Source organism: Pinus tabuliformis, chromosome 3_2 (genome assembly GCF_031772625.1).
Source record: "Pinus tabuliformis cultivar Carrire ecotype Pingquan chromosome 3_2, CPIR1, whole genome shotgun sequence".
In the NCBI taxonomy this organism is placed as follows: Eukaryota; Viridiplantae; Streptophyta; class Pinopsida; order Pinales; family Pinaceae; genus Pinus; species Pinus tabuliformis.
In genome coordinates this window covers 1,288,484,399-1,288,499,244 of record NC_142302.1, presented here as the reverse complement: position 1 = coordinate 1,288,499,244, position 14,846 = coordinate 1,288,484,399, and the positions used below count along the sequence as shown (strand labels likewise).

General features: G+C 40.0%; 2 pseudogenes; both read left to right on the top strand.

The window, feature by feature from the left end:
• The first annotated feature begins 1,592 nt into the window (after positions 1-1,592).
• LOC149185452 (putative E3 ubiquitin-protein ligase ARI2 pseudogene) lies at positions 1,593-2,863 on the top strand (annotated as a pseudogene).
• Positions 2,864-3,354: 491 nt separating this feature from the next.
• LOC149185451 (alpha-mannosidase At3g26720 pseudogene) lies at positions 3,355-4,577 on the top strand (annotated as a pseudogene).
• Positions 4,578-14,846: the final 10,269 nt, after the last annotated feature.

Below are 14,846 nucleotides of genomic sequence, written 5' to 3'. Positions count from 1 at the left end.
GAAAAACCAGATTTCCTTTTACAGAGCCAGAGGTACTATGTGTATAGATTGCTGGTAGAATTTCAAATTATGTTTTGTTTCAAACACCATCAAACAACCACATCATTGTCACAGTTGCTTGATTGGTTGGTCCAGAATTATACTTAATTTATTGGATTTGCTGCAAAGTAGTGTGGGATAGGTTTGTGCATAAATAAGCTACCTAAAGCAGCATTTCAGTTTTTGGCTTTTAGTTTCCAAATGTATAGGTTGCAATATGTATATGATTTTGAATTGGTATGAGTTGTTTTGGGATTGCAGTGTTTGACCCTATTCTGCAATGGATGAGGCACTAATCTATAGGTTGCCATAGATCTAAGGTTCTTGGCACCTCCAAGGAGCTGCCATCCCCAATGGCGCCACTGTTAGAGTCAGTCCTTTGGCCTTCCTATAGTGATCAAAATGGGCCTCTTACTAGGTTTGGTTTGGTTATATGTTTTGCACATGATCTTTAGCACAAAACATGTCACAAGTGTGTCCATCAGAAGCAGCTCGGAAAGAGCTTTTCAATGGTATATCACACTCCGAAAACTGGCTCCCAGATCAGAAGATATGGTCAAATGAAGATTGATGCTCGTTTGATGGGACGACTACATTCCCAACCCGCTGTTCTTTAAATTGGGTAGAAACAAAGTACTTGTCTGCAGATATGATATCTCACCTAGAAATGCTTTTGAAACTGTATATAGAAGGGCTTTCTGTGCAAAGAAGATGATCAAGGTTGAAAAAGGAAATGCCAAATGAAGGTGGACAATTGGTGCTGGGTCTAGGTCCTATTCAAAACTCTTTTCACAGACTCTCTAGATTGGTGCCCCTCTTAGGTATCCAGAAATAGCTTGATTGGTTCAGATGAAGAAGGGAAGATGCAAATACTTCTTTGAAAGAGGATGATTCTGATTTGACTTTAAAAGAAACATCATCGCTACAAGCTCTTGAAAACCATGAAGGGGCAGATGGAGTAACCTTTAGACCATCTCCCGATGTAGATAAAATTTCCTCTGAGGTTGTCTAGAAGAAATCAAATGAAAACAAGGAATCAGGAAAAGAATAATATATACAATGGTACAAAGTGCCCAATTTACCTGCATATGTTCCTTTTGGTTAGCTGCACTTGTTGGAAAAATTATCAGTTGAACCATTATCTGCTTCAGAGTATGCTACTCAAACTTCGGCATTTGCAGGTCATCACAAAGGCATCACTATTGGTTGCATAGAGAGATGATTTGCATAAAGTGATGGAAATGTTTGGATTAGAGGAGCAACGTGCTCAGACACTCTTAATTCATCATCACTGGGATGTTGAAAGATTACTTGCTGTACTTGTAGACAAAGAAAAGGATTGACTTTTTTCACAAGCGGGTGTTACACTTTTGGATGCAGTTGACTCACGAAATAGATCCTTTCCTTCTGTTGTTACTTGCAATATTTGTATTAAAGAAAAATTGCGAGAGGATGTGACTATGATGGATTGTGGTCACTATTACTGAAATGATTGTTGGACATAATACTTTATTGTTAAGATAAATGAGGTATAGAGCAAGCGTATTAGATGTATGGCCCACAAATGTAATGCCATCTGTGATGAAGACATTGTTAGAAAGCTTGTTAGTACAAAAGATCCTGAAGCAGCTGAGCATTTTGAGCGTTTCCTACTGGAATCTTACATTGATGATAACAACAAAGTGAAATGGTGTCCTAGTGTTCCAAACTATGGAAATGCCATACGGGTTGATGGAGATGCATACTATGAGATTGAATGCACTTGTGGAAAACAATTTTGCTTCAATTGTTTGGCTGTAGCACACTCTCCTTGTTCCTGCTTGATGTGGGAACTCTGGGACAAAAAAGTGTAAGGATGAGTCAGAGACAGTTAATTGGCTTACAGTTAATACAAAGGCCTGTCCCAAGTGTCATAAACCAGTAGAAAAAATGGTGGTTGCAATTTGGTGAGCTGCATCTGTGACCAAGATTTCTGTTGGTTATGTGGCAGTGCTACTAGCCGTGAGCATACCTGGACAAGCATTGAAGGGCATAGTTGTGGTCGATATAAAGAAGTTAGAGATAAGGATTTTGAGAAGGAAAAATGTGATTTGAAAAGATACATACATTATCAGTCACGTTGGAAAGCACATGTGGATTCTTTGAAACTTGAATCGAAGCAGAGGGAAGCATTAGAGGGAACAATTTAAAATTTAGAAAGGAAGGAATCTAGTGTCAGGGATTACAGTTGGCTAACAAATGGACTGCAGACTATTTAGAGCAAGGCATGCCCCTTTCTACTCTTATCCTTTTGCATTTCACATGTTTGGAGATGACTTATTCAAGGATGAAATGACACTTAGTGAAAAGGAAATTAGAAAGCCTTTAAAAGTTTATTGATGGACCTCTTGAGTAGAGTGAAAGACGTGTTATGGATATCTGAATGCAAGTCATTAATCTTAGTGTCCTGATTGATACCTTGTGTAGAACAATGTATGATTGTATAGAAAATGAGTTATTATGTTCTCTTTAGTTAACAACACATAATATTGCTCCATATAACTCCAAGGGCGTTGGGAGGGCATCCGAGCTTAAAGACCTTAGGGAGTTTGATCGAAGTTCGTCAAGTACTAAGACTAATGTAGATGCTGATGTGGCACTTGAACCTTGTAACTCAGGATCTAGTGGAAATTGTGCAGAAGTTATGCTTGATACTTTATACAAAGACCATGTTATGAAACGAGAGACCTTTCAAATTTCATGCTCAACAAGAAAGCATTCTAGGGAAGAGAACTCAGGAGACATTCCATTTGATTCAAATATGCCAGCTAGAAGTGATGGATAAAGATGGTGCTTTGGAGTCAGCATATGATTTGTAGGCTTAAATTCATGAGGTACAGTTTGGAGTGACTTGTTAGCTATCAAGTTATCCATTATGTAGGTGCTAGATCCTATGAGCATTTAGGACATCAACTCATACCAAGCATGATTAAACAAATAGTTAGTTTTACCATCCTGATCGTAGTGCCAAGTCTAAAAGCTGAAAGCTCGGTGCGTTCAATATGCTTGCTTGTTGGTGCATGCCAAACCTTGGGTTATGAAGTATCCTTGTGGGGATTCTTGATAGATGAAGAAAACTTTTAATTAGACTGTTAGAGAAGGAATTTGATAGATATAGGGATGATGACTCATATGGTAAAAAAATGATTCGGGACAAGGATTATGAAGTTGAGCTATAATGCAAGAAGAAATGGCACTACGCATAGAGCCTGTGTACTAAAAAGGGACTCGAAAACAACTATGGTTGTGAAATGTTGTTTTTCTGTAGAGAGTAAAATGTCAGTCGCATTGTTTGTTACTTGTTGCAGGTTACTTTGTGTTTGTCTAAGACTATCACAAGAGGAGAAGCAGGGACAAGTCAAGAAACTAGTTGATTCAGGCCAGCTGGAATTCGTAAATGGTGGCTGGTGTATGCATGATGAAGCAGCAACACAATTATATAGACATGATTGATCAGACAACACTTGGACACTATTTTATCAAGCAGCAATTTAATAAAACCCTGCGTATTAGATGGCAGATTGATCCTTTTGGGCATTCCGTAGTTCAAGCGTATTTGCTAGGTGCAGAGCTTGGGTTCGACTCTCTCTTTTCACACGGATTGACTACCAGGACAGAGAAAACCAAATAAATCAGAAGACCTTGGAGGTTGTATGGTAGGGTTCCAAGACATTTGGTCCCTCTACTCAGATATTTACTGATGCATTTCCTGTTCACTATAATCCTCCGGATCGTTTTCGATATGAAATTTTTTATGGGGATGATAATTCTCCTCCAATTCAGGGTGATGCTCTACTTTTTGACAACAATGTTAAACAACGTGTTGATGATTTTGTCGAAGCAGCAATAACTTAGGCTAATGTTACCCGTACAAATCATATTATGTGGACAATAGGAAATGAATTTGAATATCTACATGCAGATTCTCGGTTCAGCCAAATGGACAACTTAACCCACTATGTGAATAAGGTATGTAGACGGTGAACATTCTTATTGGACAGGATATTTCACAAGTAGGCTAGCTCTGAAGGGATATGTTCGCTTCCTGAGTGGTTACTATGTTGCTGCACGACAATTTGAGTTCCTAGTTGGGAGAAGAGATTCTGGCCCCAACAACAGACCTTCTAGGTGATGCTTTGGCTATTGCACAGCATCATGATGTTGTTACTGGCACTGAGAAGAGCCATACAGCTAGTGACTATGCTAAACGCCTTGCAATCAGAGCTTCTCAGGCAGAAGAGGTAGTGAATTCAGCTCTTTCCTGCTTGACGAGTTCAAAATCTTATGGATGCCGGAATACATCGACAAAGTTTGAACAGTGTGGTAACCTAAACATCAGTTTTTTCCCACCAACAGAAGTAGACCTTCCACTTGGGAAGAGCATGGCTGTAGTCGCATACAATCCTCTCAGTTGGAAGAGCAAAGAGACTATAAGAGTGGCAGTAAACAGTGAATCACTAGTTGTCAAAGATTCTAATGGAAAGATAATAGAGTCATAGCTTGTACCTCTAGGAAATTCTACAGATAACAATTCACAGGAAGGGGCTAATGGTTTCAAAATTCTTGAGATTTCAAAACATGTAGTTTCCCCATTAGAGGATTTTCCTCCACCTGTAAAAAATAACGAGGCAAAAACTAAGGTCATAGGAGGGGCATTTCTAACACTATCAATAGGATTATCAAGAGTGAAATGAAAGGTGTGAAGTTCTGGAGATATTTTATGAATAAAACCATCGAATAATTAAGTCCCAGATTTGAGGAAATGGAGTAAAAGAGGAAAATTAGTGGTGAAAACTGAAGTGTCAAAGTTGCCAGGCAAAAATCCAGCAGTGGTTGAGGAAAATCTCAGACTTTAGGGCTTAATATCAGCAGTCAAAGGGTGAAATAGCACTAAAGAGGAAGATTTTGTGGAATATGGTTCCACCCTTAAAGGAGTAGATATAGTGATGTTAATCCACTTGGCAAACCTTCACTTAATTTGGGTTTTAAAAAACTATTTCTCATGGTTCTCGAGATAGTCTGGAGATTTAGTTGCAAATTAGTTTATAATAATGTTTTATGATAGGATTTTATTATTAAGTTTATTTTATTTTTTATTTTTTATTATTTCCCATTTCCTGTGTTGAGGAAATCAAAATAGATTTGTAATTTAGTATATATAGGATTACTTTTAAAAGATAGAGGTTCAATTTTTGCAATAGGAAGAGGCATTTGGACTATGTAAAGTTTTATTGAATATCATAATAAAGAAGTTTTTGCCCTTTAGGCCTGGGATCCATCACGGTGCTTAAATGTCTAGTATGTTTTTCTCATAAATTCATTTATACATTATGTCTTTTCTACTATTTTGTGTTGCATCATTCTCTAAGTGAAATGTTTAGAATCCATCAATGCCATGATGCTCCTTTCATAATTATTATGTTGTTAAATGTGTGGTTATCCTTTTAGAATCCATCCCCTGATAGATGCTCCGTTGAGTAACCCTATGCTTCTCTTTCATCTAAAGTTGCTTATGCAGATCCATCCCTTGTTTGATGCCTGCAGGGCAGCAGGCTTTCTCCCCTATTCTTCTCATATTCGCAATCTTTATCTAGCTAAATATTACACTTAGTTTGCCCCATGTCTGCTAGCAGAAACTGACATCGACTCCATAGCCCAAATGGTCCTCTCTCTCTCACTGTTTTTGACCCAAAAAATTTCAAACAAAATCACCGCACTTCATAGCTAGCCTAAAATTTCATTTATTATAGCCACATCTTGTTGGCAAAGAGAGAGCCCTCTCTAGTCTGGCATGTCTAGATGCCAAATCGAAAGCTTCATCTATGGTTACCTCAGAATTGCCTCTTCTTAGCCTTGAGGTTCATTCTGAGTGCTAACAATCGTCACATTATGACAATTATTAGAAAAAAACATATCAAGAATTTGGACCACATCCAGCGTGAATAAAACTGAAGACCATACTGGTGAGCTAATGAAGCTGGAGATGACCTAAACTCCTTGGATACACTGGACTAACAAGATCATCTTGGATCACCATCTCTCGATTCGTAGTACGAATCTAGTCATGTGAGTAAATGTTTCATAATCAAACATGGTAGACATCACTTGATTACCAATCAATGATGTGAACCATTAACAAGTTTGAAAGAAACCATCAATAATGACAATGGCTCTCAGTATACTTCCAGTACAATCTATGAAGTGCAAATAGATGTGATGATGTCAAACACTCATAACAATATATCTTAGAGGCAATAATGGAAATCTATGTGAAGGTAGAATAATCCATCTCTCCTACCTGTTTGTGCACACCTATTTGATCTTAAGGATGGACATCCTTTGCCTCAAATTCAAAATTGGTTTGCTTGAAATCTATAGCTTACTTCGATTGAGGGACCTGGGCCTGAAAGTATGCCTCATGCATCCTTCCCTTCTCTGTATCATATGCTTAGATGACTCTGTGCTAGATGTTTCTAGTGTCTGAGGGACAGTAGCTGGAATCTCTTTAGTAACAGAGGAATATGGGGACTCTGTGGTACCGATGTCTAACTTGAAAGTCTTCAAACATGAGAGAGCAATAGTGCCTTGTGTGTCCTCTAGTGATGGAAATTCTATTTTAGAACCTAAGTCTGCTTTAAGCTTAGTATATATTTTGAATTCCTTGGCTGAGACTTCAGTGAATGAGGGAGAATAATCCTCTCTTGCTTTCTTATATGCTTTCTCTTTGGGTATGGGAGTCTCTAAAGTTGTCCTGGAAAGTACCTGGTCCTCGGCCTCCTTCAATTTATTTTCCACCCAAGTGTGCTGGTTCATATATTTTTTTTATTTTAGGCCTTTGAGTGTGCAGATATGGTGTATCGTTTTGTTCCACTCTCAACTTGGAAATTACCCCAAAGGGGTCATAAGAACAAGTAAAATTGAGAGGGAAGTTCATATGTTTTAGTAGGAGGTCTACTTCATCTCCTGTTGCTCTACTATTGTAGATAAAGGGTCCCACCTATGTTTTGATGCAGAAGTGAGATTTCTTCTTAGCTGCCACAAAATGGATGTTATCAGAATGAATTATTTGTCTAATGTATTCCAAAGAAAATATCCTCATTGGCAAGTATTCGGGAATTTTGTATGGTGGAAGCTCTGAACCATACAATCTAATCTCTGTAAATGATTGGTAAAGGTACCAATCCCCTATTTTGACCTTTTCACTGAGCTATAGAACCTTCTGAATGTGTTCGCTAATCCTCAGAACCGACTCGCCACTTAACAAACAAGTGGATGGATACACAAAGTGGTCTATGAACTCTGAGAAGCTATATTCCCGTGATTGTTTTATGACTAAGGAAGTCCAGAAAACAATAGAATGATGCTCTCCTTGTTGATCAAGTTTCTGAATTGAGAATGGAAATTTGTCTATTTGGAAAAATATACACATATACATAAGAATTGATGAATATATGAACATTCATTCAGTTAAAAACTGAAGGAATTTTTCACGAATTACATTTGATAAGAAGTGACCATAATCAAAGGTGACTGATGGTCCTTCTTCTAAAGAAAGGGTGGATAGAAAGCCTAGAATAGGCTCATCCACTCACTCATCTGAATAGTAACCAAGAATGGATGACAAGACAAAGATAATATGTCTTGTCTTTTAAGGGAACATAGAAGAGAGATATGGGGTATTTTTCTTAGGGAGTTGAGAGTCTTCAGTGAGGAAGATTTAAAAAATGTTAGCTCTCTGGGGGAAGGTTAAATTCTGGTAAATTTCTCTTAGAGCTTCAACAGAGAAAGGGGAGAGGGAATCACAGTGGGGAACCTACAACATTTTATTTATGTTGTCATTTGTGAAGGTGAAGAGAATTTCACCATTTGGGGAGATAATTTCCCTCTTGCAAGGTAAGAGGCTTGGAATTTTAGAAAGAATTATGGGAAATGATAGGATTGGGAAACAAAAAACAGTGGAAGTTTGGATTGCCAGAGGTCTATCTCATCATATTGTTCAAGGAAATTATCCCGAAACCAACATCATAATTCGAAAAGGTCAAATTCACACTGTGTTTTGGCGATTTTGTAATCTCTCTCTATGGGTGGGGTATGGTCTAAGTCAATAGGGAGAGTGAGCATCAAACTAACTATTGGGGTGAATTTAGGGGTCATGATAGTTGCATATTGAACAGAGGAAGGGTGAAACAAAAGGAATGGGCAATGTATTCAATAATTGGTGAGAAGTGATAGTGGGAGACCTGTGTGAATTCACTTAGAGACAAGCCACTGAAATGCTAGTGTAAGATCCGAGCATAGAGGGGTGGGAGAAATATGAATTAGAAAGGAAGAAAAGGTGTAATCATAGAGGAAAATTTCATATTTATCAGCTGCAAATTGGACTTAACTGTTTGATTATAGTATTTTACCTGGCATTAACTATTGTAATGGTGTGGGAAAACGGATAGGGAATCTATGGAGGTTGCAATGGTCTCAGACGTGGTAGCTGAGGATTGGTGGAAGAATGGAGCATGAACGTTGGCGGGAGTGATGGGGGTAAGTTAAGGTGGCATGACACTAGAAAGTCACAAATTCAAACCAAAGGCAATAGTAAAAGCATAATCGACCATCAACAGCAAATAAACTTTCTCCTATGATCAAAATCGACACTTGCGACAGATCTAAACCAAAGGACGACAGTACGATTATTATACTTTTGCAATGGAAAACTATAAATGACTCAACAAACACACAAAAACATCTACAGTTCTTTTGTACAAATGAGGCGGAATATCAGTAAGGAAAAGGGGTTTGAAACAGTCATATACTGATCATAGGCTGCAAAATTCAGAGACAAAACTGGAAAGAATGAAGCACAAGAACCTCAGCTGCACAGGGCTAGGCTGATCAGCGCACCTGTTACACAGAGAAACTGCATTGCAGCGTAGGTTGTCCTTTCGAGAAGTGCATTGAAATGCAGGATCTCTTCACAGTACCTGCGCTGGGGCAGAAACGAGAATTCTATCCGGGTTCTGGGTCACAGTTTGCAGTTTAGTCTTTGGTTTTTGGCCGAGTAAAAGCAATCAGTAATGCACAATCAGAGGCATATCTAAGGAGGGTCTAAGAGCTATCACAAGGGCAATTAGATAGTCTATGAATCAACTATTCAAATCATAAACAGACCCAGTGAATGGATTGAAGCAGCAGATGTCTACTTTGCATTTGTTATGGCAAATGCAGTTCGAATGCTGCTTATAAGTTTATGAAACAAACAACAAGAGATACACAAACAAACTAATTAGACAATCATCCCCAGCGGAGTCGCCATTTTGTTACTGGGAAAAGTGTCTATTTAGAACTGCTCTATCCCACTAAGGTGTGACAGCTGCCTTAGAAACAAACGGAGAAAACTACTTTTGTATTTCCTTTATGAACTATAAATAAAAAGGAATAGGAAGAACCAACCTGTGTCTTGCGCTAATCCCTTGATCCAATCCCTCTCCTCTTTGACAGCTTCCAGCTACCTGCTCTCTTACTTTCCTAGCTTCACCAAGTACCTGTAAGATCACAGAAGAAGAAAACTATACAAAGACATGGATTTATATTCATAAATAACTTAGGATCAGATTTAAGTTAACCATACAAATGTAACAAACAAAAGCATGGAGGAGAAACTCAAATAGTTTTTATTGATATACAAGAAGATCCAGGAGGAGTTACAACCGATGATTCCTGACCCAGCATCAACCTCCCAGCAAAGAAGCCCCTCTTCACCTCCAACAAAGCATAGATCACCCAATTCTCTGATATGTGTCTCAAAACCAACAGCAATTCCTTACAATGTGCAAAATTCCAGCCTCTGGATCTCTGGGATGAGGGATCCATATATAGATGTATGTAAGGAGGATGAGTCAGCTAGTGATTTGATTAGTGGCTTCTCTCTGTCAGTTCTTGCTTCCACTTGGAGACTGAAGGCCTCTTACTCATCCTTGGTCGAATTCAGTGAGGCAAGTGTCATAGGAGAAGATTCTGGAAGCTTCCATTGTCTCTCCACCTCGCGGAATGACACTGCCATTTGTCATTTCCCGCTCAACGCACCCTGATAGTGCATTTAGGTGCATTGCAATGCACCTAGCCAGTGGATTTAGGTGCTATGCAACGCACTTAGCTAGTGGAGCAGCTGAAATGATCCTGTTTTGACTTATTCTGAGCAGTTTCTGGTGGAGAACTTCTGGGAGAAGCTGTAATTTGTTGACCTTATTCCTTTAGGGGTTAGAACAACAATTTTAGGGACTAAGGATCCCTTGGTTTATGGACATTTCATGCTTGGAGCTGTAAGGCACAAAAATGTCTATAATAGTTGCCCCCTAAAGTATGAGGCCGTTTATCGGGTGAAATGCTTTATTATGAGGATCCGAAGTTCTTTCAATGTTGGGAGGAGACCTGTAATAAGATACAATACAATCCATTATCTTCATACTGTTTTCATGATCTAGCTGAGGCGGGCATTCCCATGCTCAGCTTTATAAATTCATTTTCATGTACATAGGACAGACAATCGTCTGATGGTAGACTGATGATTCTGATAGAGCCATCATCTTTTTGGTAGGATGATTATCTGTGCTGCAATGCTGTACATTTGAATGTCTGAATATATATCGCAGCCCGGATGGATGAAACTAGATCCAGGGTCTTCAATCTCGTCTGATCTTCACTCGAAGTACAAGTCGATCCATGTGAGAAATGTTTTGAAGTCAAACATGGAAAGACATCGCTTGATTACCAATCAATGATGTAAGCTGTTAACAAGCGCGAGAGGAATCACCGATAATGATAATGATCCTGAAGGTACTGCAGTACAATTCACGTGGTGTGAATAAAGGACTTGGCGTCGAACACCACGCAAAATCTTTTGGTTGAAGGTCATTGATGTAAACCTATCACCGGAAGTGAGAAACTTGCCATTGAGGCATGCAAGCTTCAAAGTACTGAATGGGGTGTTCCTAGACCAACTTCTTGGATAATGAGCTGATGTCAACAAGAAGTGATCCATCATAGGAGGGCCTTAATGAATCCCACATCAATGACATGGAACGGAGCAAATGATTTTGATGGAGGTGAAAACGATCTGATGATATATGGTTCAGGGTGGCGGTCATGAAAGAATGGAGTATAATGTATGGTAGGCGGTGGGACACAGGTGGCCTTTCTGGATGACTTCTCTTGAACATGTCGGCGACACTGATGTGATGGATTGGCAGCATTAACCCCAAATGTGGATGGTATGGTGTGACCATGGTGATGCAACCGGTGAATGAAACAACCCAACCCGACTCGGGCACGGAGTGGAAGTGTCATGTTCAAGAGCGACTTGCTACCAATAAAGATTCTTTGAGTTTTCTTCCCAATTTTTCTCCGGTCATTGCTGACTAGTACCTCTTTATTTTTGTCAAGCTTGAGGAGGATAACATATGCTTGTTCTATAATTTTCCCTTCGGGCAAACCCATCGCTATGTTTTAACGAGCCTAGCGATAGTCAAACTCGTTCTCATCTAAAGACAAGTTTGTCGCTATTAATCTTTTTAACGAGTTTAACGACAAAGATAACTCGGTCATTTTCATTTTTAGAGAGTCTAAAAAGGTACGTAAAGGTAACTCCAAAATTCCTTTTTCGTCATCTAATCCCTTAAGTCTGAAAAAGTATAAAACAATACAGAAGGGATGAATTTTTGATAGCTTTAACGAGCCGAACAAAACAAGCGCTCGATCTTTTTGTGCAATAATCCCTCAGGTCCAAAAAGATTAAAATCTAGAGGAGGGATAGCACTTCCTGTCCCTTTAACGAGCTGGAAGGCCAAGAACTCAGCAATCTTTTCATATTTTACGAGTCAGTTGAAAAGAGCTTAAAGAAGACTCGTCTTTTGAGGAACGAGTGATAAAATGGGGTGCAGCTGATTCCAGGTAAGCTTTGGAATTTTCCAATCACGGCAGTGTCACAAGGATGGCTAGTGAAATCACTCTTCGCAGCTGTTCCTAAAAATGGGTAAACAATCAAATGGAGGTGAATGATCGGCCAATGAAAAAGTGGAGGTGACGGTGCAAACATGACCAAGGCTTTAATGGCTGAAGTACTACATTCACGGTGGTTATTTACCAGGGGATAGTTCATTTTTTAACGAGCTTAAATGCAGGTGGAAACATTTGCTCGGTGCGGGTTTATTTTTTAACGAGCTTGAACCTTGCGGTAACACTGCTCGATTAATCCAGTCATATGATAAGAATGTCTCATATAAAAATGGCAATTTTTAGAGTTTTACCCCACATCCTTTCTTTATGCAAGTTAGGCAACGACTAATCTAAAAAACAGATAAATAATCGCTCTTTGCTTGCACTCCAAAAGGTTTGCATGCCCCCAGGTATAAAACAGAGTTTCAAGGTTACCTCTACTTCTTTCCGTCAAAACATTTGTTTTACCGAGAGAGGCCTACCTCTTACAGGTTACGCAAAGATTGTTGTATTCACAGCGCAAACAAAACACTTCTTCGGCGATGTCTATCGAGATAAACAAAGGTGAGCGACGATGCCCGCCAACTCATATAACTTTGACAAGAGAATCTTGTTCCAGAATAACCCCCTCTTCCAATCACAGATGGGGGTATAGACTAGTCATATTCTCCCGTGGAAACCTACTCTATACCCAAAGTTTTCCTGCCGAAACAGACCAGGATGCATGCCCCCTGGGTTTCAGTCATATCCCTCCGAATTACTCGCGCTCATCGGGAGGAAGGGCTAGAGATTGAGACATTTCTTGCGTGAAAAGACCATTTAGGGATGGTATATGACTATTTGCTCTGTATGATCCGGGAAATGAAAGCTGGTCCACGAGCTTGACCACTCTTCCTTCGTGCGGAAAACACATTACTCTAAAGAGTGAGGAGACAATTGCTCCCATGCAATAAATATAGTCTCGTCCAAGGAGTAGATTGTAATCTAGGGGTCCTTGAACTACCATTACGTTCATGCGAACTGTCTTCCTTCTCAATGTTATGGGCACATCGGGAAGGATCCCTAAAGGTCGACTGGTTCCTTTATCAAAGCCTGTCAGATTTCTCATCTCAGGCAAAAGCGATGGCAAACCAAGCGCTTTCCAAGTAGTTGAGGAAAGGATACTCACAAAAGCCCCCTCATCTATGATGGTACCAACCATAACCATTCTATATATTTGAACGATAATTCGGAATGGTACGCTAGCTGGTAAACAGGGTCTGCCTAGTTGATTCCAATCGAAGGAGACAACTAGGTTGCTTGGAGGTGGGACCGAATAGATGGCTGGGTATGGCTCTGACGAACTTCCTTCCTGAGGTAAAGGAACGGGTAAATTTCCCCCATGCTCGTTGGAGTCTGTGTTTATGAAGAGAATTTGGATGGTGTCATCCTTGTTCTCTTCAGTGACTGTATCATCTGAAGATGAAACCTCTGAAGGCAAGACCGGGTCAACAGCCGCCTCGACCTTTTGACTTTCATCTGGTATGGATCCAGATGGTTTATCTTCAATGATAGGTGCTTCAACCGACCACCTGAGCGGGCCAGCCAGATTTTCAACTAATGACGGACTCGGCAAGAGTTTTTTATATCCAGGAGGAAGTCGTAACGGTGAAACCGGACGATCATCCAAAACTCTTTTATCTTCGTCTAAGAAGGGACAATGGTGGACGGCATGATTGCCTTCGCACAGTTTACAAGGAAATCTACATTTCCCTTTTTGTCCTGGGGCTTCACTTTCACTAGTTGACGGTGTGCTTTCAACATGATCATCAGAGGTTGACGACACCGGGTTGTGCAAACGAGGAGACCAGTCCCTTAATATCCAAGGGATGCAAGGACAATCTCTGTGAAAGTGGTCTCCTTTGCAAATGACACATGGCGATTTAGGCCTGGTCGGTGCAGTGTGTGGATTTTCGTTAGACGACACTCGTTTTCCCCCATTCGCCTTAGGCTCCTTCTTCTTCTTCTTCTTCTCTTTCTTCTTCTTTTCCTTCTTCTCCTTAGGAACTTGACTTTTGGCTTTACCAGCCCCATCAAGCGAAGAGGAAGGAGGAGAGGAAGAATTAGAGGAAGTAGAAGGCTGGTGGGCAACTATGGACTCGTCTAATTGCTGATTCGATTGTTCAGGAATAGTGGTGTTCTGAACGACAGAGGTTGAGAAGAGCCATACTGGCAAACCAATTGTCAGCCCTGGAAGCGACAATGTGGCCATATGGGGTGCACCAACATCTCCCCAAGAGGAGAAGGGACTAGGATTTCCACCAAGGGGAATTCCTTGGTTGGTAGACTCCATTTTCTCAACCCAAGATCAACATAGGAAAGGGGTATGAATATTTCGTTTAAAATAAATTTTTATACGCTTTGACACAACTTGTTTTTTCAGTTTTTAAGAGTCGAGAAAAAACAAAAGATGACTCTAGTCTCCTTCGATTTTTAATGAGCCTGAAGTGACAAGTGCTCAGATGGACCTTTTCCATTAAAGAGTCTGAAAAGGAACGAAAGGGACTGCTCTGGAGGTCTAGGTAGAGGGAGTACCAAACCAATCGCAAAACTGCAGAATACTTTTTACGGTACGGCAGTCAATCTTCCCGAATGCTGTGTTCAGTGCATTGTGATCAGTAGGGCGGCTGACACGGCTTCCTATGGATAAAGGATTCAAGCCTATAGGGGTCTCCCAAAATATACTCGACGATACGTGGGAGCACAAGTCCGTACTGGCACTTATCGTCTCAAAGTGGAGGAAT